General features: G+C 37.4%; 1 protein-coding gene across 19 annotated transcripts in view; it reads left to right on the forward strand.

The window, feature by feature from the left end:
* The window catches only part of EHBP1 (EH domain binding protein 1), a 583,640-nt gene that overhangs the window by 60,023 nt on the left and 500,709 nt on the right, over positions 1-22,908 (forward strand). For 12 of the 19 annotated variants that reach the window (XM_055540421.1, XM_055540420.1, XM_055540417.1 and 9 more), the window contains one exon: positions 4,575-4,651. The exons of 6 other annotated variants lie outside the window; for them this stretch is intronic. The gene's annotated coding sequence lies outside the window, so the exon portion shown is untranslated. Of the gene's footprint in view, positions 1-4,574; positions 4,652-10,783; positions 10,874-22,908 lie in introns of all 19 variants that reach the window. One more of the 19 variants, XM_055540419.1, reaches the window with a different exon arrangement.

The following is a 22,908-nucleotide window of genomic DNA, read 5'->3' on the forward strand; positions in this document are numbered from 1 at the left end:
GAGTAGAATTTGGGTTTTCCAGGTTACTTAGGATCTAAAGAGGGAAGTATGGAGTCTCCATTCTCAAAATCACAGGTATCATTCCCAACAAGATGAATAAGTTGCCCTATAAAGTTAAACTGTTTACTTCTTGTACCAATGTTGATGGTCAGAGTTATAGCTACTTCTCCAGTAATTAATGTATTTCATTGGGATTTAATTATACCTATGGTTTACTTTCCTAAATATTTATTTTCACAAAACTTTTGAGACTTGTGCAATGATTTAGTTCTCTTTAATAAGAGGCAAAGATGTCTGGTAATAACATATAATCCTCTGTGACAAGAAACTGATTTGGGGAGTCATTTAATAATTTATGATTATCCCTTACCATAATAAAGGTATAAATTATTTCTACTTGATACTAATAAAGAGTTTAGAAACAATATTTTAAATATATTTTAAACACTATATTAAAGTGAACATGTCGATTTATTGCTTTAAAATGAACTCTGAGACATTTATAAGAATTTAGATAAATTTAAAGATAAATTATGTATGGGAACATTCACAGCATCATCTTTTAGGATTTGAAATAACTCAACTGGAATTCCATCACCTCCACCAGCTTTGTTTGTAGTGATGCTTCCTAAGTAAGGCCCACTTGACTTTGCTGTGAATATGCTGCACTCAGTATGTCAGCAAATTTGGAGAACTCAGCAGTGGCCACAGGACTGGTAAAGGTCAGTTTTCATTCCAATCCCAAAGAAAGGCAACACCAAAGAATGTTCAAATTACTGCACAATTGTACTCATCTCACACACTAGTAAAGTAATGCTCAAAATCCAACCCAGCTTCAACAATACGTGAACCCTGAACTTCCAGATGTTCAAGCTTGATTTAGAAAAGTCAGAAGAACCAGAGATCAAATTGCCAACATCCGTTGGACCATCAAAAAAGCAAGAAAGTTCCAGGAAAAACACCTACTTCTGCTTTATTGACTACCCCAAAGCCTTTGACTGTGTAGATCACAACAAACTGTGAAAAATTCTGAAAGAGATGGGAATACCAGACCACTTTACCTGCCTCCTGAGAAATCTGTATGCAGGTCAAGAAGTAACAGTTAGAACTGGACATGGAATAACAGACTGGTTCCAAATAGGGAAAGGAGTACGTCAAGGCTGTATATTGTCAGCCTACTTATTTAACTTCTATGCAGAGTACATCATGCAAAATGTCGGGCTGGATGAAGCACAAGCTGGAATCAAGATTGGTGGGAGAAATATCAATAACCGCAGATATGCAGATGACACCACCCTTAGGCAGAAAGCGAAGAAGAACTAAAGAGCCTCTTGATGAAAGTGAAAGAGGAGAGTGAAAAGTTGGCTTAAAACTCCACATTCAGAAAACTAAGGTCATGGCATCTGGTCCTATCACTTCATGGCAAATAGATGGGGAAACAATGGAAACAGTGACAGACTATTTTGGGGGGCTCCAAAATCACTGCTGATGGTGACTGCAGCTATGAAACTAAAAGATGCTTGCTCCTTGGAAGAAAAGCTATGACCAACCTAGACAGCATATTAAAAAGCAGAGACATTGTTTTGCCAACAAAGGTCTGTCTAGTCAAAGCTATGGTTTTTCCAGTGGCTATGTATGGATGTGAATTGGACTATAAAGAAAGCTGAGTGCTGAAGAATTGATGCTTTTGAACTGTGGTGTTGGAGAAGACTCTTGAGAGTCCCTTGGACTGCAAGGAGATCCAACCAGTCCATTCTAAAGGAAATCAGTCCTGAATATTCATTGAAAGGACTGATGCTGATGCTGAAGCTCCAATACCTTGGCCACCTCATGTGAAGAGCTGACTAATTTGAAAAGACCCTGATGCTGGGAAAGATTGAAGGTGGGAGGAGAAGAGGATGACAGAGGATGAGATGGTTGGATGGCATCACCAACTTGATGGAATGAGTTTGAGTAATCTCCGGGAGTTGGTGATGGGCAGGGAAGCCTGACATGTTACAGTCCATGTGGTCACAAAAAGTCAGACATGACTGAGTAACTGAACTGATGTATGGGCACGATATCTTTAGATATGATTCCACATCAGCATCAACATTTAAAAAATCTTATTCTACACAAACAGCTTATACAATTCAATATCAAAAAAACAAATAATCCAATCAAATAATGTCAAAAGCCCTAAATAGACATTTTTCAAAAGAAAACATAGAGATGGTCAACAGGCACATGAAAAGATATTCAACATCACTAATTACTAGAGAAATACAAATGAAAGCTGCAGTGAGGTATCACCTCATCCTCATCAGAATGGCCACCACCAAGAAGTCTACAAATAATGAATGCTGGAGACGGTGTGGAGAAAAGGGAACCCTCCTACATTATTGGTGGGAATATAAATTGGTGCAGCCACTGTGGAAAACAGGATGGAATTTCCTCAAAAAACTAAAAATAAAGCTACCATATTATCCAGCAATCCCACTCCTGGGCATATATCTGGAAAAGATGAAAACTATAATTAAAACAGATGCATACACCACAATGTTCATAGAAGCACTATTTGTAGTAGCAAAGACATGGAAAAATCTGTGTCCATCGACAGGTGAATGGATAAAGAAGATATGGGACATATATATGTGTGTGTGTGTGTGTTTATATATATATATCAGCCATAAAAAAGAATGAAATATTGCCATTTGCAGCAACATGAGTGGACCTAGAGAATATCATACTAAGTGAAGTAAATCAGAGAAAGACAAATGTTATTTATCACTTATATGTAAAATCTAAGAAAAAATAGTAATGATTCTATATACAGAACAGAAACAGATTCACAGACATAGAACACAAATTATTGTTATCAAAAGGGAAAGGAAGGGGTAAATTAGGAGTATGTGATTAACTGATGCAAACTATTATACATAAAATAGATATGCAACAAAGATTTAGTGTATAATGCAGGGAACTATATTCAATACCTTATAATAAGCTACAATGGAAAAGAGTCTGAAAAATATAATTGAATAATTTTGCTGTATATTTCAAACTAACACAATATTGTAAATCAACTATATTTCAGTTTTACAAAATCTTACTCTGAATTACCTCAAGTGTAATCTTATAATCCTCAAATTGTTAATGAATAATCAAAAGCTTTTGAAATCTCAAGTATAATATATTCTATTCACAGAATTTTTCAAAGGTTTATAAGAAACAGGCTGTGAATTACATAGAAAGTCAAACCTCATGAAAGGAATTTTTCTTATTGTATCAAGTGACATTTTAAGGCTGAGTTTAGTACTTTGTCTTCAAAGACATCCCCATTGAGCATTTTTACTAGAAATTTCTTTCACTTTAAAACTACTGTTTATATTATAGTTTTTTGATTCAGTGGCATTTCTTTGTGTTAGATTACCACACTCCTCATAGCAAGCGGCTGTTCCATGTGTCAGACTATGTGGGAAATGAGAATGACAAACCCAGAAAAGATCAGTGAAGCAAAACCTTTAAGGAAACCTCAGATCTGTCAAATGAATTGTGATACTGATTAGAAGCAAGTGGCTACTTTACTGAATAAGTAATAAATTCCACTTTTAGTGTGATAGTACTATTGTGCTAATAATACTTTTTATACCACACTGTGCAAAATGTACATTATATCCCCCTTTCTAAAAGGAAATGAATCCTTAACTTTTATTGATTATAATAAAACATTGTTCCCCCTCCACTAAGTATTGATACATCTTACTCCCTCTTCCTTGTTTTAAATTGTGGTTTTTTGTTTTTAAACAAGCAGGATACTTTGTCTTCAATAACAGACTGTACATTGCTTAGTCATGTTCAATTTTGATCCTCCATTGCGTCAAGGTTGTAGGAAAAGAACTCTTATAAATGGACAACTTAGTATTAAAAACACATAGGTAAAAGAGTTAAAATAAATTTGAATGATTTATTGTATTTATATAGATAAATAACACAGCTCTCCAGATTTTCTTGAGGGTAAATTTATTTTGCAGAATAGAAAATCGTTGTGATTTTTCCCCTGTATCCCATTCTTTTTTCCTATTATATTTTTAGTTAATACAGAATTGTTCTTTTTTCCAACACATGCTGTAGATATTAACAGAAATTCCAGGTGGCTGGAGACAAGTGTAATAGAATGTCAACAGGGATGTTCTCTGGGCCGCAGCTAGGTCCCAAAGCTGTGCACAGAAGGAGGGTGAGCTCACATATTCTAAGTTCAGGGACCACCTGTCATTAGGCCAGCTTGCCAAGTCATGCCGATACAGGGAAACAGCCCTAACACCAAACATACCCCAAATCACCCCATCCCAACTCCCTGAGGTATAAGGACAGGGTGAGTGGGGAGGAGGTTAGCTTTTTCTGAAGCAGAATATTCATGTTGTTGTTCAGTTACTAAGTTGTGTTTGATTCTTTGTGACCCCGTAGACTGCAGCACACCAGGCTTCTCTGTCCTTCGCTAGTTTGCTCTGATTCGTGTCCATTTAATCAGTGATACTATCTAACCATCTCATCCTCTGTTGCCCTCTTCTTCTTTTGCCTTCAATCTTTCCCAGCATCAGGTTCTTTTCCAATGAGTCAGCTCTTTGCATCAAGTGGCCAAAGTATCGGAGCTTCAGCATCAGTCCTTCCAGTGAGTATTCAGGGTTAATTTTCTTTGGGATTGACTGGTTTGATCTCCTTACAATCCAAGGGACTCTCAGAATTCATAAGGATACTCTATTCCCTCTCTTAACTGCATTCTCACTGTAGTAAAGGAGATCGAGGTACTTTTTCCTCTCAAAGTCTAGAGAAGAGCGTTCAGGAGAATTGTGTATAAAGTTTAGAGATGCCCAGCCTTCCCTGGTTGGAGACTGGTGATTGTCTCTCACCTCTGGTCTCTCCAGGACCAGTAGAGTGCTTGATGTTCTAGGACAAGGAGAGGGGGTAGTAGAGAGATGAGCTAGATGAGAGAAGGGGCACCATGGTGGTCCACATTGCCCCCTCCAAGAGAGGCTGTTCACTGGATCCCTTGTGGCAGAGGTAAAGGAGGTGCAAGATATGCCTCAAGGAACTGGGCAACAGGGAGGCACCCCAGGGAGCCTCACCGATGAGGGAGCCTGAACTTGGATTCGCTCCAGCATAGAGAACAATGAAAATCTGACAGGGTTAACTAGAGAAGCAGCAGCATCCAAAAGAGAGGGAATTACCATCTTCCTAGAAGAGCCACATTAGATAGCCACTTCCTCACTTCTCCTCTTGCCTTGACCTTAGAAGTGAAGCACCAGAAAGAAGGAAGAGGGGAGGGTATACAGAATAGAGCACTCCTGCCTTCAGACTCCTCCCACCCCCCACACCCTTAGAGCCACAAGAAATAGACTTGCCTGTCTTTCTCTGGAGGGAAGGGAGGACAAATGGTTTTAATTCAGTTTGAAGCTTAATAGAAAATGAGCAGAACTGAACTTTACTTGCCTGAATGAGATGATCCTAATAACTTGAAGAGACATAAATGGAATCAAGCCAAAGTGTGATGAAGTGAGTTGACACCTAGCAAAAAAATGGCAGGGGCAGAGTACAATTAGTGGAGGAGATTATTGGAAAAAATGAAGCCATTTCATATTTGTAACCCAATGACTATGAATCCTCACGGAAGTAGTTACAAAATCAAATGTAGTTCTATTAATTTTTACAGGGGAGTGGTTTGATCAGTTTTGAGTAAGACAGGCTGGTGAGAATGATAGCAATTCAAGTAAAGAAATTACAGTGGTTTTATTCGTTTCTCTTAATTGAGGTATAACACGCACACAAAAAAGCATACAAATCGTTAAGTGTAGAGCTCCCTGAATTGAAGTGTACCCATCTATGTAACCAGCACCAAATCAGGAAATAGAACACTATCAACACCCCAAACACCCCCGTATGTCCCCTGTCACTCATTATCCTCCTCCTCCTAAAGTCACTGCTCTCTTGATTTTTATATATGTAGGTTAATTTTGTCTTTTATTTTTACATAAATGAAGTCCTACGTTATGTACCTTCTGTTTGCTTCTTTCATTCAGTATCACATTTGTGAGATTTCTCCATGTTGTTGTGTATAGAATAAATGGAAAGCATCCATTTTCATTGCTGCTTAATACTTTGCTAGTTGAATATACCAAGAATTTTATTCATCTAAATGGTAGTGCACATTGGTTTTTTTCCCTTCAGTTTGGGGCTATTACAAAGAGTGCTGCTGGAATTTCTTGCTAAGTATTTTATCTAGGACTTTCACATCTATGTTCCTGAGAGAGATTGACCTGTAATTTTCCTTTCTTGTGATGTTCTTGCCAGCTTTTGGTATCACAGTTATACTAACCTCATAAAATGATGGGAAATATTCCCTCTTTTTCTGTTTTCTGGATGATTTTCTGTAAGATTCATGGTTTTCCTATTGTGTTTGGAAAAATTCACCAAAAAAGCCATCTATGACTGAAGTTTTCTTCGTGGGAAGGTTTAAAATTATGAATTTAATTTTAAAAAACATTTTATAATTGAAATATAGTTGATTTACAATGTGTTAGTTTCTGTTGCACAGCAAAATGATTCAGTTTTACATATATATGTGTGCATATATATGTTCTTTTTTGTATTCTTTTCAATATGGTTTATGTAAAATATTGAATATATTTCCCTGTGCTATACAGTAGGGTCTTGCTGTTTATCCATTCTATATGTAATAGTTCGGAGAAGGCAATGGCACCCCACTCCAGTACTCTTGCTTGGAAAATCCCATGGACGGAGGAACCTGTTAGGCTGCAATCCATGGGGTCGCTAAGAGTTGGAAACGACTGAGCGACTTCACTTTCACTTTTCACTTTCACGCATTGGAGAAGGAGATGGCAACCCAATCCAGTGTTCTTGCCTGGAGAATCCCAGGGACGGCAGAGCCTGGTGGGCTGCCGTCTCTGGGGTCGCACAGAGCTGGACACGACTGAAGTGACTTAGCAGCATCAACACTTGTTATTGCTTGTCTTTTTTATAACAGCCATTCTGACAGGTATGAATTGTATATTTTTGATGCTGATAGGATCTATACTGATGTCTCTACTTTTCTTCTTGGTATTGGTTATACATAACTTATTAGTTTTTTTCTTGATCAGTGTTTTCAAGGGTTTGCAATTGTATTAGTGTTTTCAAAGAACCAATATCTGGCATTTGATTTTCTCCATACTTTCTTGCTTCTTAATTTCTTTTCTAATCTTTATTATTTCCTTACTTCTTTCTATGGGTTTAATTTTCTTTGGATATGATTTTTAAATAGACATGCAGATCACTTGTTTTCAGGTTTCTTATTTTTAATGTGCACTGCTGCTGTTGTTCAGTTGCTAAGTCATGTCTGACTATGACTCCATGAACTGCAGCACGCCAGGCTTGTCTGTCTTTCGCTATTTCCCTGAGTTTGCTCAAATTCATGTCCATTGAGTCAGTAATGCCGTCCAACCATCTCATCCTCTCTTGCCGCCTTCTCTTGCCCTCAATTTTTCCCAGCAGCAGGGTCTTTTCCAATGAGACAGCTATTCGAATCAGGTGGCCAAAGGATTGGTGCTTCAGCTACACAATCAGTCCTTCGAATGAATATTCAGGGTTGATTTCCTCTAGGATTGACTGGTTTGATCTTCTTGCTGTCCAAGGGAGTATTCTCCAGCACCATAGTTTGAAAGCATCAGTTCTTCGGCACTCAGCCTTCTTTATGGTCCAACTCACATCCATACATGACTACTGGAAAAACCATAGCTTTGACTAGATGGACCTTTGTCGGAAAGTAGTGTCTCTACTTTGTAATATACACTGTCTAGGTTTGTCATAGCTATTCTTCCAAGGAGCAAGCATCTTTTAATTTCAAGGCTGCAGTCACCATCCACATTGATTGTGGAGCCCAAGAAAATGAAATCTGATGGTTTCCACATTTTCCCCATCTATTTGCCATAAAGTGATAGGACTGGATGCCATCATGTTAGTTTTCTGAATGTTGAGTTTTAAGCCAACTCTTTCACTCTCCTCTTTCACCATCATCAACAGGCTCTTTAATTCCTCTTTTCTTGCTGCTATTAAAGTGGTATCATCTGGATATCTGAGGTATCTGGATATCTCCCTGCAATCTTGAGTCCAGCTTGTGCTTTATCCAGTCTGGCATTTTGCATGATGTACTCTCCATAGAAGTTAAATAAGCAAGGTGACAATATACAGCCTTGATGTACTTCTTTGCCAATTTTGAATTAGTCTGGTATTCCATGTCCAGTTCTGTTGCTTCTTGTCCTGCATATGGGTTTCTCAGGAGGCAGGTAAGGTGTTCTGGTATTCCCATCTCATTAAGAGTATTCCACAGTTTGTTGTGATCCACACAGTCAAGGGCTTTAGCATGGTCAATGAAGCAGAAGTAGATGTGTTTTTGAAATTCCCTTGCTTTTTCAAATTGCCAGAGTATATTGGCAATTTTATCTCTGGTTCCTCTACCTTTTCTAAATTCAGCTTGTACATCTGGAAGTTCTCAGTTCACATACTGCTGAAGCCTAGCTTGAAGGATTTTGAGCATAATCTTGCTGGCGTATGAAATGAGTACAGTTGTACAGTAATTTGAACATTCTTTGGCATTACCTTTCTTTGGGATTGGAATGAAAAAAATTTTCTTTAAGTTTGGCTATTACTATACAAATTTTGATATGTAGTATTTTTCTTTTCATTTCATTGAAAATATGTTCTAATTTCCAATGAGATCTCTTCTCCAACCCATAAGATACGTAGAAGTATATTGTTTTTATTTCCAAACACTAGGGAACTTCTAGCTATCTTTTTGTAATTGATTTCTGGCTTTGTTCCACCATAGTCAGATAATTTAGTATTATTCTAATACTTTGATATTTGTTGAGACTCGCATTATTGCCCAGCATGTGTGTACTTTTAATAAATATCTAGGTATACTTGAAAAGATTGTGTTTTCTGTAGTTGTTGAATGCAGTGTTTTGATGGTTAGTTTTATGTGTCAAACGGACAGCATATTACTTAGGTAATACCTGGATAGCTGGTAACACCTTTGCTAAGTCACTTCAGTCGTGTCCAACTCTGTGCGACCCCATAGATGGCAGCCCACCAGGCTCCCCCGTCCCTGGGATTCTCCAGGCAAGAACACTGGAGTGGGTTGCCATCTCCTTCTCCAGTGCGTGAAAGTGAAAAGTGAAAGTGAAGTCGCTTAGTCGTGTCCGACTCTAGCGACCCCATAGACTGCAGCCTACCAGGCTCCTCCATCCATGGGATTTTCCAGGCAAGAGTACCGGAGTGGGGTGCCATTGCCTTCTCTGGTAACACCTTATTTCTAGGTATGTCTGTGAGGGTATTTCTTGAAGAGACTAGCATTTGATTCAGAAGACTGAGAGAAGAAACCCCCCTCATCCGTCCATTGGGGCACAAATGGAACAAAAAGGGAAACAAAGGATGAATTCATTCTCTCTGTTCTTGGGCTGGAACATTCTTCTTTTCCTGTTCTCAGACATCAGAGCTTCTCGTTTTCAAGTCTTCAGGCTGAGACTAAATTATACCACTGGCTTTCCTGATTTTCTTGCTTACAGACACCAGACTGGGACTTCTCTACCTCAATAACTCTGAGTGAGCCAATTCCTATCTTAAAAAACATGAATACATACATGTATGTATACACACACACACACACACATACACACACACACAATTGGCTCTTGAACAACATGAGGGTTAGGGGTGCTGACTCTCCACAAAGTAAAAAATCCACTTATAACTTAAAGTTGGCCCTCCTTCTCTGAAGTTCCTTAGAATCTCTCATTCCCCATCTTCAGATTTAACCAACCTCAGATCATGTGACTCTGTAATATTTCTAGTTAAAAAAATCCACATGTAAGTGGACCCATGAACTTCAAGCCCACATTATTCAGGGGTAAACCCTATCTATCTATCTTCTATTATTATAGTTTTGTTTCTCTAGAGAACCCTGACTAGTAAAAACCTTCTACCTAAGTCAGGTCGTGTTTATTAAATGTTAGTTAATTATTCTATATTTTTATTTTTGTGTCTGTTCTATCATTCACTGAAAAAGGTAGGGTAAAAACCATTCTGATTGTGAATTGGTTCATTTCACCTTATTTCTCTCGATATTCTTTATGATAGTTTGAAACTATGTTATCAGAAACTTAGAAATTTAGAATAGTTATGCCTTCCTGGTGAACTGACCTTTTCATCATTATGAAATGTGTTTTGTAACTCTAGAAATGTTTTTCCTTTACTGTATGATTTTCTATTTCTCTCACTTTTTCTGTGTTTCCTTTTATCTCCTTTCTTGCTTTCTTTGGATTTATTTTAAATTATTTTATCGTTCCTTCTATTAGCTTGTTAGGTATGCATTCTTTATTACTCCTTTTGTGGTTACTCTGCAGAAAAATGCATGCCTGAATCTAATACAAATTAATACTTTACCTCCCTCAGACAACTTAAGGACTTTAGAACAAACTACTTGCCCCTGTCCTGTCTTCTGTATTAATGTTTTCACATATTTTAATTCTGCACACAACCAAAACCCCACAATATGTTATTATTATTGCTTTTTGTTAATTTTCATGTAGATCTACCCAATCATTTATTCTATTGTTCTTTATTCCTTCTTGCACTTCTGTGCTTCTCTCTGGGATTGTATTTCCACTTCCTTTCAATATTGGTTTTCTACTGATAAATCTGCTCAGAATTTGTTGGTCTGGAATGTCTTTATTTTGCTTTCATTTTTTAGGCTATTCTGGGTGTAGAATTCTAGGTTGGCAGAATCTTTAAAGATGACAAACATACCATTGCCGCCTTTTCCATTACTTCTGATGATAAGGTAACTATTAGTCTTAGTCTTGTTCCCTTGTAGATATTATGCCTTTTTCTCCGGCTACTTTGAAGATTTTACTTTGTATTTGGTTTTTAGTGCTTGACTGTGATGTGTTTAGATATGAATTCCTAATTTTTAAAATTCATATCTCTTCAGGTTCATATCCCCCCTTGTGGCTGATATATTTTGGATTTTTAGAAAATTATTGGGCCTTATTTATTTAAATATTGCTTCTTCCCATTTTCTATATTTTTCTTTTCTCCCCATGCTTTGGTCTATGAGTATATATAAAAGTAAAATTTGTGATTATTAGAGAGTGTGTTTATTATGAACGTATCATGTCATTCTAACCTCACTTTTCTTCTTTGCTAGAATTAGCAAATTAGTAGTATCAGACACATCAGTCACAGTGCCTACCACAGTGGTATTTAACTTCTAGATGAAAAGAATTCACCCATAGCCTCCTGCTCGGCTAAGCAGAGTTGGACTTCTCTTTGTACAATGATGGCTAATCAAATTAGCTTCTCCGTGATGCAGAGTATGGGACAATGTAGAAGAAACTGGTTAGTCAGTTTCAAAAGGAGTTGTTCAGTCACTCAGTCATGTCTGACTCTGCGACCACATGGACCATAGCATGCCAACCTTCCCTGTCCTTCACTGTCTCCTGGAATTTGCTCAAACTCATGTCCATTGAGTCGGTGATGCCATCCAACCATCACCTGCTTCTCCTTCTGCCTTCAATCTTTCCCATCATCAAGGTCTTTTCCAATGAGTTGGCTTTTTGCATCAGGTGGCCAAAGTACTGAAGCTTCAGCATCACTCAAAAGGAGAGCAGAACAAATTGTGAAACAGAAGCCAGGACTTGAGGGAGGTACCATGTAGGTCATAAAAAGGAGAATGGAAAGAGCATATTTTCTTCAAACTGCCTTGATACTTGGGATTTATTTAGTTTTAGGTACTAGATGTGTAGTTTTACAAAAACCTAATTTCTTGTAGTGACCTAGATGAGTCTGTCTTCGTTGCAACCAAGAGACTAAAATATTAGGGAAATATAGCTGAATGTATATCTGAGCTTTAGCAAAGCACTTCTTTAAGACATATAATACCTGATGGACAAGACTGAGAAATTTTCACTAAACGTGAGTGTAAATCAGTGGACTAGAAACTAAATTGCTTCAGCCTGGAGGGAGGTTTTTTGTTCCTATCTTTATTTTTGCTTTTGTTTTTGTTTTCACTGTAAAGTTCTCCCCTTGACCTTGTTTTAGCTAACATTTTTATCACTCTTTTTGTTGAGGACATGCTTATCAAATTTTCTAAGGAAATTTAGTAAGATCCTATAAGTTAGAACACAATGATCAAGTCCAAAAAGGTAATACTAAAATTTTTTTATTTTGAAAATAAGTCATGCACATTGCCAAATATTGAGAACATTATTCTCTTTTTTACATTCTGTTTTTTATGAAAAATGTAATTAGAACAATAACAATACTACTTTCTAAATACTTGAACACTTCAGAATCATAAGCATTTCCAAACTATTAAATATTATTTTGCAATATTGTTTTAAGAGATCATATTTATTTAACCAATCTCCTCTCAAAAAATGCTGTAATATTGTTTTCTGAACTTTTTTGTTTTGCTTCAAAATCAATTTTTCAAATAATTAAATAATATTCTCTCAATTGCATGACTGTACTATTATTGACACAATTAGAATATGTCATTAAGATTCCCATGAATATTCTTATGGTAGGCATTATTTAAATGTTATAGTTATTTTTTTTCTGATAAACTCCTAGCAATATATGAGAATCTTGGCTCATTTCTATGTTGCTTCACCATTGCTATTATGATTTTCAAAATTCCTGCCAATTTTATAAGCACAAATTACAGTCTTGCTTTATTTTGATTTCCTTTGAATACTAGTGAAGCCGAACATTGTTTCATGTATACTGGCTATTTACATTTCTCGTTTTGGACCATCTATGTTCATGTCTTTTGTTCATTTTTTAACTACAGAGTGTATCTTAACATTTCTTTAAGGGCTTTTTATAGATTGTATATGTGTGTGTTAGTTGCTCAGTTGTGTCCGATTCTTTGTGACCCCACCAGGCTCCTCTATTTATGGGATTCTCCAGGCAAGAATGCTGGAGTGGGTTGCCATTTCCTTCTCCAGGGGATCTTCCTGACCCAGGGATCAAACCTGGGTCTCCTACATTGCTGGCAGATTCTTTACTATCTGAGCCACCAGGGAAACCCTTTTATAGATTATGCGTATTAATCCTTTCTGGAAATACATATCACAAATATTTCTTCCAAGTTTGTCATCTTTCTTTTCTAATGAAGCTTATTTTTTTTACGAAAAAACTTTCACTTTTAAGAAGTTAAATCAATAATCATTTAAATTGTTCTTTCATGTCCTACTAGAGAGTCTCATATAACTGTTTACCTATATCTTCTATCATATAATATTTAATATGAATAGAGTGAAGACCAGCTTTTGGGTTCAGAATACCAATTATATAACTTCTGGTTGGGGGAGCTTTGAGGTTGCCAGCATCAGTGTACTTTGGCTGCCAAAAATCTGTTGGATCTTGGACATCATTAGTAAAAACTTAAGGTCCAGAACTAGGAAAACTATAGTCCTGGTACACTGACAAAGCTTCAGAGCATATTTGGTTTAAATGTGGTTGAGATTGTTTTATTGGCTAATATTTTAAGAATTGTTGAGGGATCTGTGTAATCAAAAACACTTCCTCATTCTTGAGATAAGGCAGACAGTTTTCATAGTGAAACAAGGTATACAAAGTACAGCTTCAATAGTTTGTTTTTGTCTCAAACTGTCTGATACCAGCATTACAGGCATTAACTTCTGTTAAAACTCAGAAAACTTCTATGCTTCTTATAACCACACTTCAATTCTGACAAAATTTGCTTGATATTGTGGGGCTTCCTTTTAAAATCAAGGAGACAGGGATAACTACCACTGCCTAGTCTATTCCCCACTCAACACTAAACCAGTCAAGAAAAAAGAAACAAAAGGTGTAAGGATTGGAAAGGGAAAAACAAAATTGCCATTATTCAGAATCAGAATTTAATATGCCTTTAAGTTCATGGTCCTCACCTCGGCTATTTCATTAGCTGTGTGTATCACATTTTAAGACTGTTGTGTGGACATAAGCCAAAAGAGATTTGTAGGGAAATTATCACGGTGGTGACAAAGAGGGGACTTTGAAAACATGGCATATAAGGAAAAGATTTGAAAATATTTTACATGGGGAAAAGACTCACAGAAGGGATGGTAAGGAATCTACCTGCTATGCGGGAGACCTAGGTTCAATCCCTGGGTTAGGGAGATCCCCTGGAGGAGGGCATGGCAACTCATTCCAGTTTTCTTGCCAGAAGAATCCCTATGGCAAAGGAGCCTGGCAGGCAACAGTCCATGGGGTCAAAAAGAACCGGACATGACTAAGCGACCAAGCACAGCACAAACTATTTAAAGAAAAAGTGATGATGTATAACAGTGATTATTTTTTCTGACAGGCCCAAGGAAGTGTAATCAGGGTCACTAAGAGGCAAGAGGAAGAGAGACTAAAGCTCTGGCAGAACTTTTAAGAGTTTGTAATTCAAAATTGTTAGAGGGATGCCTTAGGAGGTAGAAGGAAATTTGTTATTAGAGGTTTTCAACCAAAGGCTGAGTGACCATGTGTTGGGAATGCTGTAGGATTCCCTAAGGCATAGGGATGAAAAAGCTCACATTTCTTGAGCACCCACTGTGTCCATGTACTGAGCCAGGCCCTATCTCATTTAATCATGGCAACGCAATGAGGGACATTTTCTTGTATTCCCATTTAACAAATGAAACAAGTGTAGAGAATCTAAAGGACTGCCTGGCATTACATAGATGGTAAGTAGGAAAGCCCGAGAACAGACCCGGGCAGTCTGTTTCCAGAGTCTCAATTCTGAACCAGTGTACCACATTGTCTGGAAAGAGTGGTTGGCTTCCATAACTTTTTTTTTTTTTTTTAAATTTTATTTTATTTTTAAACTTTACATAACTGTATTAGATTTGCCAAATATCAAAATGAATCCGCCACAGGTTTACATGTGTTCCCCATCCTGAACCCTCCTCCCTCCTCCCTCCCCATTCCATCCCTCTGGGTCGTCCCAGTGCACCAGCCCCAAGCATCCAGTATCGTGCATCGGACCTGGACTGGCAACTCATTTCATACATGATATTTTACATGTTTCAATGCCATTCTCCCAAATCTTCCCACCCTCTCCCTCTCCCACAGAGTCCATAAGACTGTTCTATACATCAGTGTCTCTTTTGCTGTCTCGTACACAGGGTTATTGTTACCATCTTTCTAAATTCCATATATATGCGTTAGTATACTGTATTGGTGTTTTTCTTTCTGGCTTACTTCACTCTGTATAATAGGCTCCAGTTTCATCCACCTCATTAGAACTGATTCAAATGTATTCTTTTTAATGGCTGAATAATACTCCATTGTGTATATGTACCACAGCTTGCTTATCCATTCATCTGCTGATGGACATCTAGGTTGCTTCCATGTCCTGGCTATTATAAACAGTGCTGCGATGAACATTGGGGTACTCGTGTCTCTTTCCCTTCTGGTTTTCTCAGTGTGTATGCCCAGCAGTGGGATTGCTGGATCATAAGGTATGTCTATTTCCAGTTTTTTAAGGAATCTCCACACTGTTCTCCATAGTGGCTGTACTAGTTTGCATTCCCACCAACAGTGTAAGAGGGTTCCCTTTTCTCCACACCCTCTCCAGCATTTATTACTTGTAGACTTTTGGATTGCAGCCATTCTGACTGGTGTGAAATGGTACCTCATAGTGGTTTTGATTTGCATTTCTCTGATAATGAGTGATGTTGAGCATCTTTTCATGTGTTTGTGAGCCATCTGTATGTCTTCTTTGGAGAAATGTCTATTTAGTTCTTTGGCCCATTTTTTGATTGGGTCATTTATTTTTCTGGAGTTGAGCTGTAGGAGTTGCTTGTATATTCTCGAGATTAGTTGTTTGTCAGTTGCTTCATTTGCTATTATCTTCTCCCATTCTGAAGGCTGTCTTTTCACCTTGCTAATAGTTTCCTTTGATGTGCAGAAGCTTTTAAGGTTAATTAGGTCCCATTTGTTTATTTTTGCTTTTATTTCCAATATTCTGGGAGGTGGGTCATAGAGGATCCTGCTGTGATGTATGTCAGAGAGTGTTTTGCCTATGTTCTCCTCTAGGAGTTTTATAGTTTCTGGTCTTATGTTTAGATCTTTAATCCATTTTGAGTTTATTTTTGTGTATGGTGTTAGAAAGTGTTCTAGTTTCATTCTTTTACAAGTGGTTGACCAGAGTTCCCAGCACCACTTGTTAAAGAGATTGTCTTTAATCCATTGTATATTCTTGCCTCCTTTGTCGAAGATAAGGTGTCCATATGTGCGTGGATTTATCTCTGGGCTTTCTATTTTGTTCCATTGATCTATATTTCTGTCTTTGTGCCAGTACCATACTGTCTTGATAACTGTGGCTTTGTAGTAGAGCCTGAAGTCAGGTAGGTTGATTCCTCCAGTTCCATTCTTCTTTCTCAAGATCGCTTTGGCTATTCGAGGTTTTTTGTTTTTCCATACAAATTGTGAAATTATTTGTTCTAGCTCTGTGAAGAATGCTGTTGGTAGCTTGATAGGGATTGCATTAAATCTATAGATTGCTTTGGGTAGTATACTCATTTTCACTACATTGATTCTTCCAATCCATGAACATGGTATATTTCTCCATCTGTTAGTGTCCTCTTTGATTTCTTTCACCAGTGTTTTATAGTTTTCTATATATAGGTCTTTAGTTTCTTTAGGTAGAAATTATAAATATATATGCACCCAACACGGGAGCACCGCAATATGTAAGACAAATGCTAACAAGTATGAAAGAAGAAATTAACAATAACACAATAATAGTGGGAGACTTTAATACCCCACTCACACCTATGGATAGATCAACTAAACAGAAAATTAACAAGGAAACACAAACTTTAAACGATACAATAGACCAGTTAGACCTAATTGATATCTATAGGACATTTCATCCCAAAACAATGAATTTCACCTTCTTCTCAAGCGCACATGGAACCTTCTCCAGGATAGATCACATCCTGGGCCATAAAGCTAGCCTTGGTAAATTCAAAAAAATAGAAATCATTCCAAGCATCTTTTCTGACCACAATGCAGTAAGATTAGATCTCAATTACAGGAGAAAAACTATTAAAAAATCCAACATATGGAGGCTGAACAACACGCTGCTGAATAACCAACAAATCACAGAAGAAATCAAAAAAGAAATCAAAATTTGCATAGAAACGAATGAAAATGAAAACACAACAACCCAAAACCTGTGGGACACGGTAAAAGCAGTCCTAAGGGGAAAGTTCATAGCAATACAGGCACACCTCAAGAAACAAGAAAAAAGTCAAATAAATGACCTAACTCTACACCTAAAGCAACTAGAAAAGGAAGAAATGAAGAACCCCAGGGTTAGTAGAAGGAAAGAAATCTTAAAAATCAGAGCAGAAATAAATGCAAAAGAAACAAAAGAGACCATAGCAAAAATCAACAAAACCAAAAGCTGGTTCTTTGAAAGGATAAATAAAATTGACAAACCATTAGCCAGACTCATCAAGAAACAAAGGGAGAAAAATCAAATCAATAAAATTAGAAATGAAAATGGAGAGATCACAACAGACAACACAGAAATACAAAGGATCATAAGAGACTACTATCAACAATTATATGCCAATAAAATGGACAACGAGGAAGAAATGGACAAATTCTTAGAAAAGTACAACTTTCCAAAACTCGATCAGGAAGAAATAGAAAATCTTAACAGACCCATCACAAGCACGGAAATTGAAACTGTAATCAAAAATCTTCCAGCAAACAAAAGCCCAGGTCCAGATGGCTTCACAGCTGAATTCTACCAAAAATTTAGAGAAGAGCTAACACCTATCCTGCTCAAACTCTTCCAGAAAATTGCAGAGGATGGTAAACTTCCAAACTCATTCTATGAGGCCACCATCACCCTAATACCAAAACCTGACAAAGATCCCACAAAAAAAGAAAACTACAGGCCAATATCACTGATGAACATAGATGCAAAAATCCTTAACAAAATTCTAGCAATCAGAATCCAACAACACATTAAAAAGATCATACACCATGACCAAGTGGGCTTTATCCCAGGGATGCAAGGATTCTTCAATATCCGCAAATCAATCAATGTAATACACCACATTAACAAATTGAAAAATAAAAACCATATGATTATCTCAATAGATGCAGAGAAAGCCTTTGACAAAATTCAACATCCATTTATGATAAAAACTCTCCAGAAAGCAGGAATAGAAGGAACATACCTCAACATAATCAAAGCTATATATGACAAACCCACAGCAAACATTATCCTCAATGGTGAAAAATTGAAAGCATTTCCTCTGAAGTCAGGAACAAGACAAGGGTGCCCACTTTCACCATTACTATTCAACATAGTTTTGGAAGTTTTGGCCACAGCAATCAGAGCAGAAAAAGAAATAAAAGGAATCCAAATTGGAAAAGAAGAAGTAAAGCTCTCACTGTTTGCAGATGACATGATCCTCTACATAGAAAACCCTAAAGACTCCACCAGAAAATTACTAGAACTAATCAATGACTATAGTAAAGTTGCAGGATATAAAATCAACACACAGAAATCCCTTGCATTCCTATACACTAATAATGAGAAAACAGAAAGAGAAATTAAGGAAACAATTCCATTCACCATTGCAACGGAAAGAATAAAATACTTAGGAATATATCTATCCATAACTTTTAAGATTTCATCAAATCCTGAGATTGTATAATTGTGCAGAGAGAAAAGTCATGCCTGAAGGGATTTATATTAAAGATTAATTTTGTTGGCAGTGATGTGAGGTGGCTCCTGTTTTAGTACCTAATCTTTAAGTTAGGAATAAAATCAAAGTTGCTGAAAATCCACCCATCACTTCTAAATTAGAAGGCTGTTGGATATTCATATATCTACCAAGGTACAAATAAGTTGGTAGACAATGGCTGGGATCCCAGACAGATGCTCTTGGGCTCTGGCAATAAGACTAAGCCTCTAAATATCAAATGTATATATATGTCTTACAAAACCAAATATCAGCAGTTTTGAAGCATCGTGGTGTTTTGTGTGTGGTTTTTTTTTTTTTTCTTCTAAGCAGATCCAGCAATTGATCTTGGGCTACTTTGATAGCATCTAAAACAAAATTGTTTTATTCGGCATTTTTGAGTGTTACATCACTGAGTTAGAGGTTATATCATATTGGTCACAGAATGCTGTTTAAAATTTGCAGCTAGGTACATTCTCCAATATCTATATATAATTTCTTAAAATATAGAAGCCAGATCAAACATAAATAGAAGTAACGTGTGTGCAAGAGATAAGTACAGAGATTGGCCATTTGCCATTGTTATTAGGGAGAAAGGCCTGCACACTGAGAGTTTCAACAAATTACAAATGCCAGGAAGAAAATAATATGGCTGTGTTTGAAAAGCTCATGCTATTTACTTGACAGGCTCTGCCAGGGCAAAGTTACAGCTGTGTCCCTGCTTTGCAGATCATTTAAACAGGCTTTTCTCTATGTCACTGACACTTCAGTCACATCCACAGGGATTTGCGATCAGCAAATAATAATTATTATGTGCGGAAGATAGCCTACGAGCTGCCCCAGTATCTATACCACAAATAAATCAATAGAAACACGTTAGTTATTAATAAAATGATTTTAATTTATTTTTTTCCAGTTTATTAACACAATCAGACCTGTTAGAAGAAAGGTAGATTATCATTTAACATTATAAACAGTGATATCTCTGTATATGCATGCAAAAAAACAAATCAGGATTGTCTTTATATGTGTTTTTTTCTAATCCTCTCACTTGAAATCTTTTCTGTATTCTATATAGTTGGAGATTTCTCATATTGTCATTTGTTATGTCCCACCATCTTTGTATTCATCTACCTAAAGGAAATGTGGGGTAGTAGGGAGAGTCAGTGGAAAATCCCATGGACGGAGGAGCCTGGTAGGCTGCAGTCCATGGGGTCGCACAGAGTCGGACATGACTGAAGCGACTTAGCAGCAGCAGCAGCTGCAGGGAGAGTCAGATGGTCTGGATTTGAGCCTCCTACCTGTGTCAGTTGAATTCTCTGAGATTCAGTTTCTTCATCTACAGTAATACCTACCCAGCTGTTGTGCAGATGAGAGGAAATTATGAAGGCAGAGGTATTCTGTAAACTGTGAAACATACCAAGGTCAGGTCCAAAGGTCCATTTCTCCCAGCTTAATCTTTGATGGGGGCTTCCCAGGTAGTTTAATGGTAAAGAATCTGCTGCCAATGCAGGAGATGCGGGTTCCATCCCTGGTTTGGGAAGATCCCCTGGAGAAGGAAATGGGAACCCACTCCAATATTCTTGCCTGGGACATCTCACTTGCAGAGAGCCTGGGGGACCACAGTCCATGGGGTCACAGAGTCAGACATGACTTAGCAACTAAACAACAACAAATTTTTGATGGAGACTTAGAAGTTCTACAAACTGTCTTTCAAGTGACTAACATTGGAAATAAGCATGGAAATGAATCATGGTAGACATCAGAGCTTCCCTGGTGGTTCATCTGGTAAAGAATCTGCTTGCAACGTGGGAGACCTGGGTTTGATCCCTGGGTTAGGAAGATCCCCTGGAGAAGGGAATGGCTACCCACTCCAGTATTCTGGCCTGGAAAATTCCATGGACTGTATAGTCCATGGGAATCACAAAAAGTTGGACATGACTGAGTAAATTTCACTTTCAGACTCCAGGGAAACATATTTCATGTAACTCTTTTCAATTTTTTCTTTTTAGCTTTCATGGAGAATTACAAGGACTACTGATCATGTTTATTCTAGTGAAAGTTCCTGTAGTTGTTATTATAGCTGTTGTTCTGGTGATGTAAGAAACACTAGAAGTAAATCGTGGGCAGCTAAGAGAAAAGGAAAATGTGTGAAGGTGTGTTTGGGACTTAATATTATTGAATTAATACATATGAAGGTACCCAACATCCCATGTTGTGTTAATATTTAGAAATTTAAGAGAGACATGGCTGGTCAATTGCTTTGAGGCTTTGTTTCTCAGAGCCAATAGGGAACTCCAGTGCTACAGGGGTTATGTGGGACAGCAAAACCCAGATTGAATTTCTCATGCATTCTACTGCTTGAAGCCTTCCCGAAAGTCACATAAGGCATTGATGGCCGGGCTGGAGTAGGGGGAGGGGAGTCCTGACTTTTTCCAGAATGTGACTAGAATCTCAAATTGCTTTGTTTATAACAAGTTAGTTGGGTTTTTCTTTTCTTCCATTTGTCCTTAGATAAAAGAAACACAGATCTTTTAAAAGCTTTGGGGAGGGACAAACTTTTTTACTTAACAGTCTGTCACTGAGGTGGAAGGCTGGTTCAGATCTGAATGGTACAGGGCTGTTTTGTGCTTTCATGGGTGTCTGTCAGAATTTTTCAAGCCGAAAACTCCAGGGCAAGAGACATCATTCCTGAATGGCAGACAGTGAACCCCACAAAAGGCCAGGGAGAGAGCCTGGGGGTGATGTATAGGGATGGAGGGGACCAGGAGGAGGCTGCAGGAAGAATGGCTCCTTTCCTAGTCACGAGTGAATTGTTCACTGTATTACTTTTCAATGGTGACTCAAATCCTTCTTAAACTCAGTAAAAAGAAGCCCAGTGCTTTTTAGGGAAAGGAAATGCTTCAAATTCTAACTACACAGACCTGTATGAGCAACACATTAGTGATATTTGGTTTGTGTGGTTTTGTGTGTATTATACAGGTTTGGATTACAATAATTCCTCCCACTTGTATAAGGTTTTACAGTTTTTAAAGCATTTTATGCTTAATCCTCACAATAAACACAGATAGAAGAGTACAGATGGATCTTGACTCACAATACCTTCACTTTAGACCCCTGCTGTTACGACCTTTATTATCATAAATATGACTCTCCCAGTGTTGGTCAAATCTCACCATGCAACTTCCCAGGACTCTCATCATGAGTGACAGGAAAATTGAAGCTACTTTTATGTGAACTGGTGCCAGAAGTAAAGTATATAGAACAACTTTTGATTTGATGGGTGCAGGTGTACTTGAAGCAAATCCATATGCATCTGAATTAGGCAATGCTATTGCAAAAGCATCATCCATTTATGTTGAAAAAGAGCTACCCCAAGATGTCAAAGGGAGTTTTTACTGCAAGTAAAAGTTGGTTGGATCACTTTCAGAAAATAGTCGGCAAAACATTTACTATTGAAAGAAGAAGCCACAAGAACCAATAGAATAGCATCTGATACCAATAATGTGCCCACAAAGTCTGCTAAAGATAAAGGCTACTCTGTGTTCTGGGTGTTTAATGATGATAAGATCAGACACAGAGATAGAATGAGGATTGCAGGAGGAGGAGAAAAGGAAGAGAACACAGCAATGAGGAAAACTTGAACATTCAAAGAATTTCTTCCCCACTGAATCTACTATGATAGTTTTTAGACAGATGGCCCTAATTTTGATCACAGTTTGAATATCTTTAAGCACTGAAGCATTTACTTGCTTCAGAGAGACTTATCAGAAAAATAACATTTCTTTGGACTGGTATTTTAAGAAGCCTCAGCCAGTTGATTAAAAAGAATTTCCCCAAAGGATCTAAACTTTGACTTTTTCTTTACAAACCTAGAAAATCTTTGTAAAATCATGTAGTTGTCTTTCCACAATTCATTTTGGTATTTTAGAGCATAAATTGGGTCTTCAGGGACACCATTTTCATTTATAACTTCAAAGATATTAAAGGTTTAACTTCTGGAAGTTCAGTTTGTGGCAAATATCCAGGAATAAATCAGATCATAAATGCCTATTATATGAGTCCCAGTTTATAAATGAGGAACAGACCACAAAGCAGCAAATGACTT

Source organism: Bubalus kerabau, chromosome 11, assembly GCF_029407905.1.
Source record: "Bubalus kerabau isolate K-KA32 ecotype Philippines breed swamp buffalo chromosome 11, PCC_UOA_SB_1v2, whole genome shotgun sequence".
Lineage (NCBI taxonomy): Eukaryota > Metazoa > Chordata > Mammalia > Artiodactyla > Bovidae > Bubalus > Bubalus kerabau.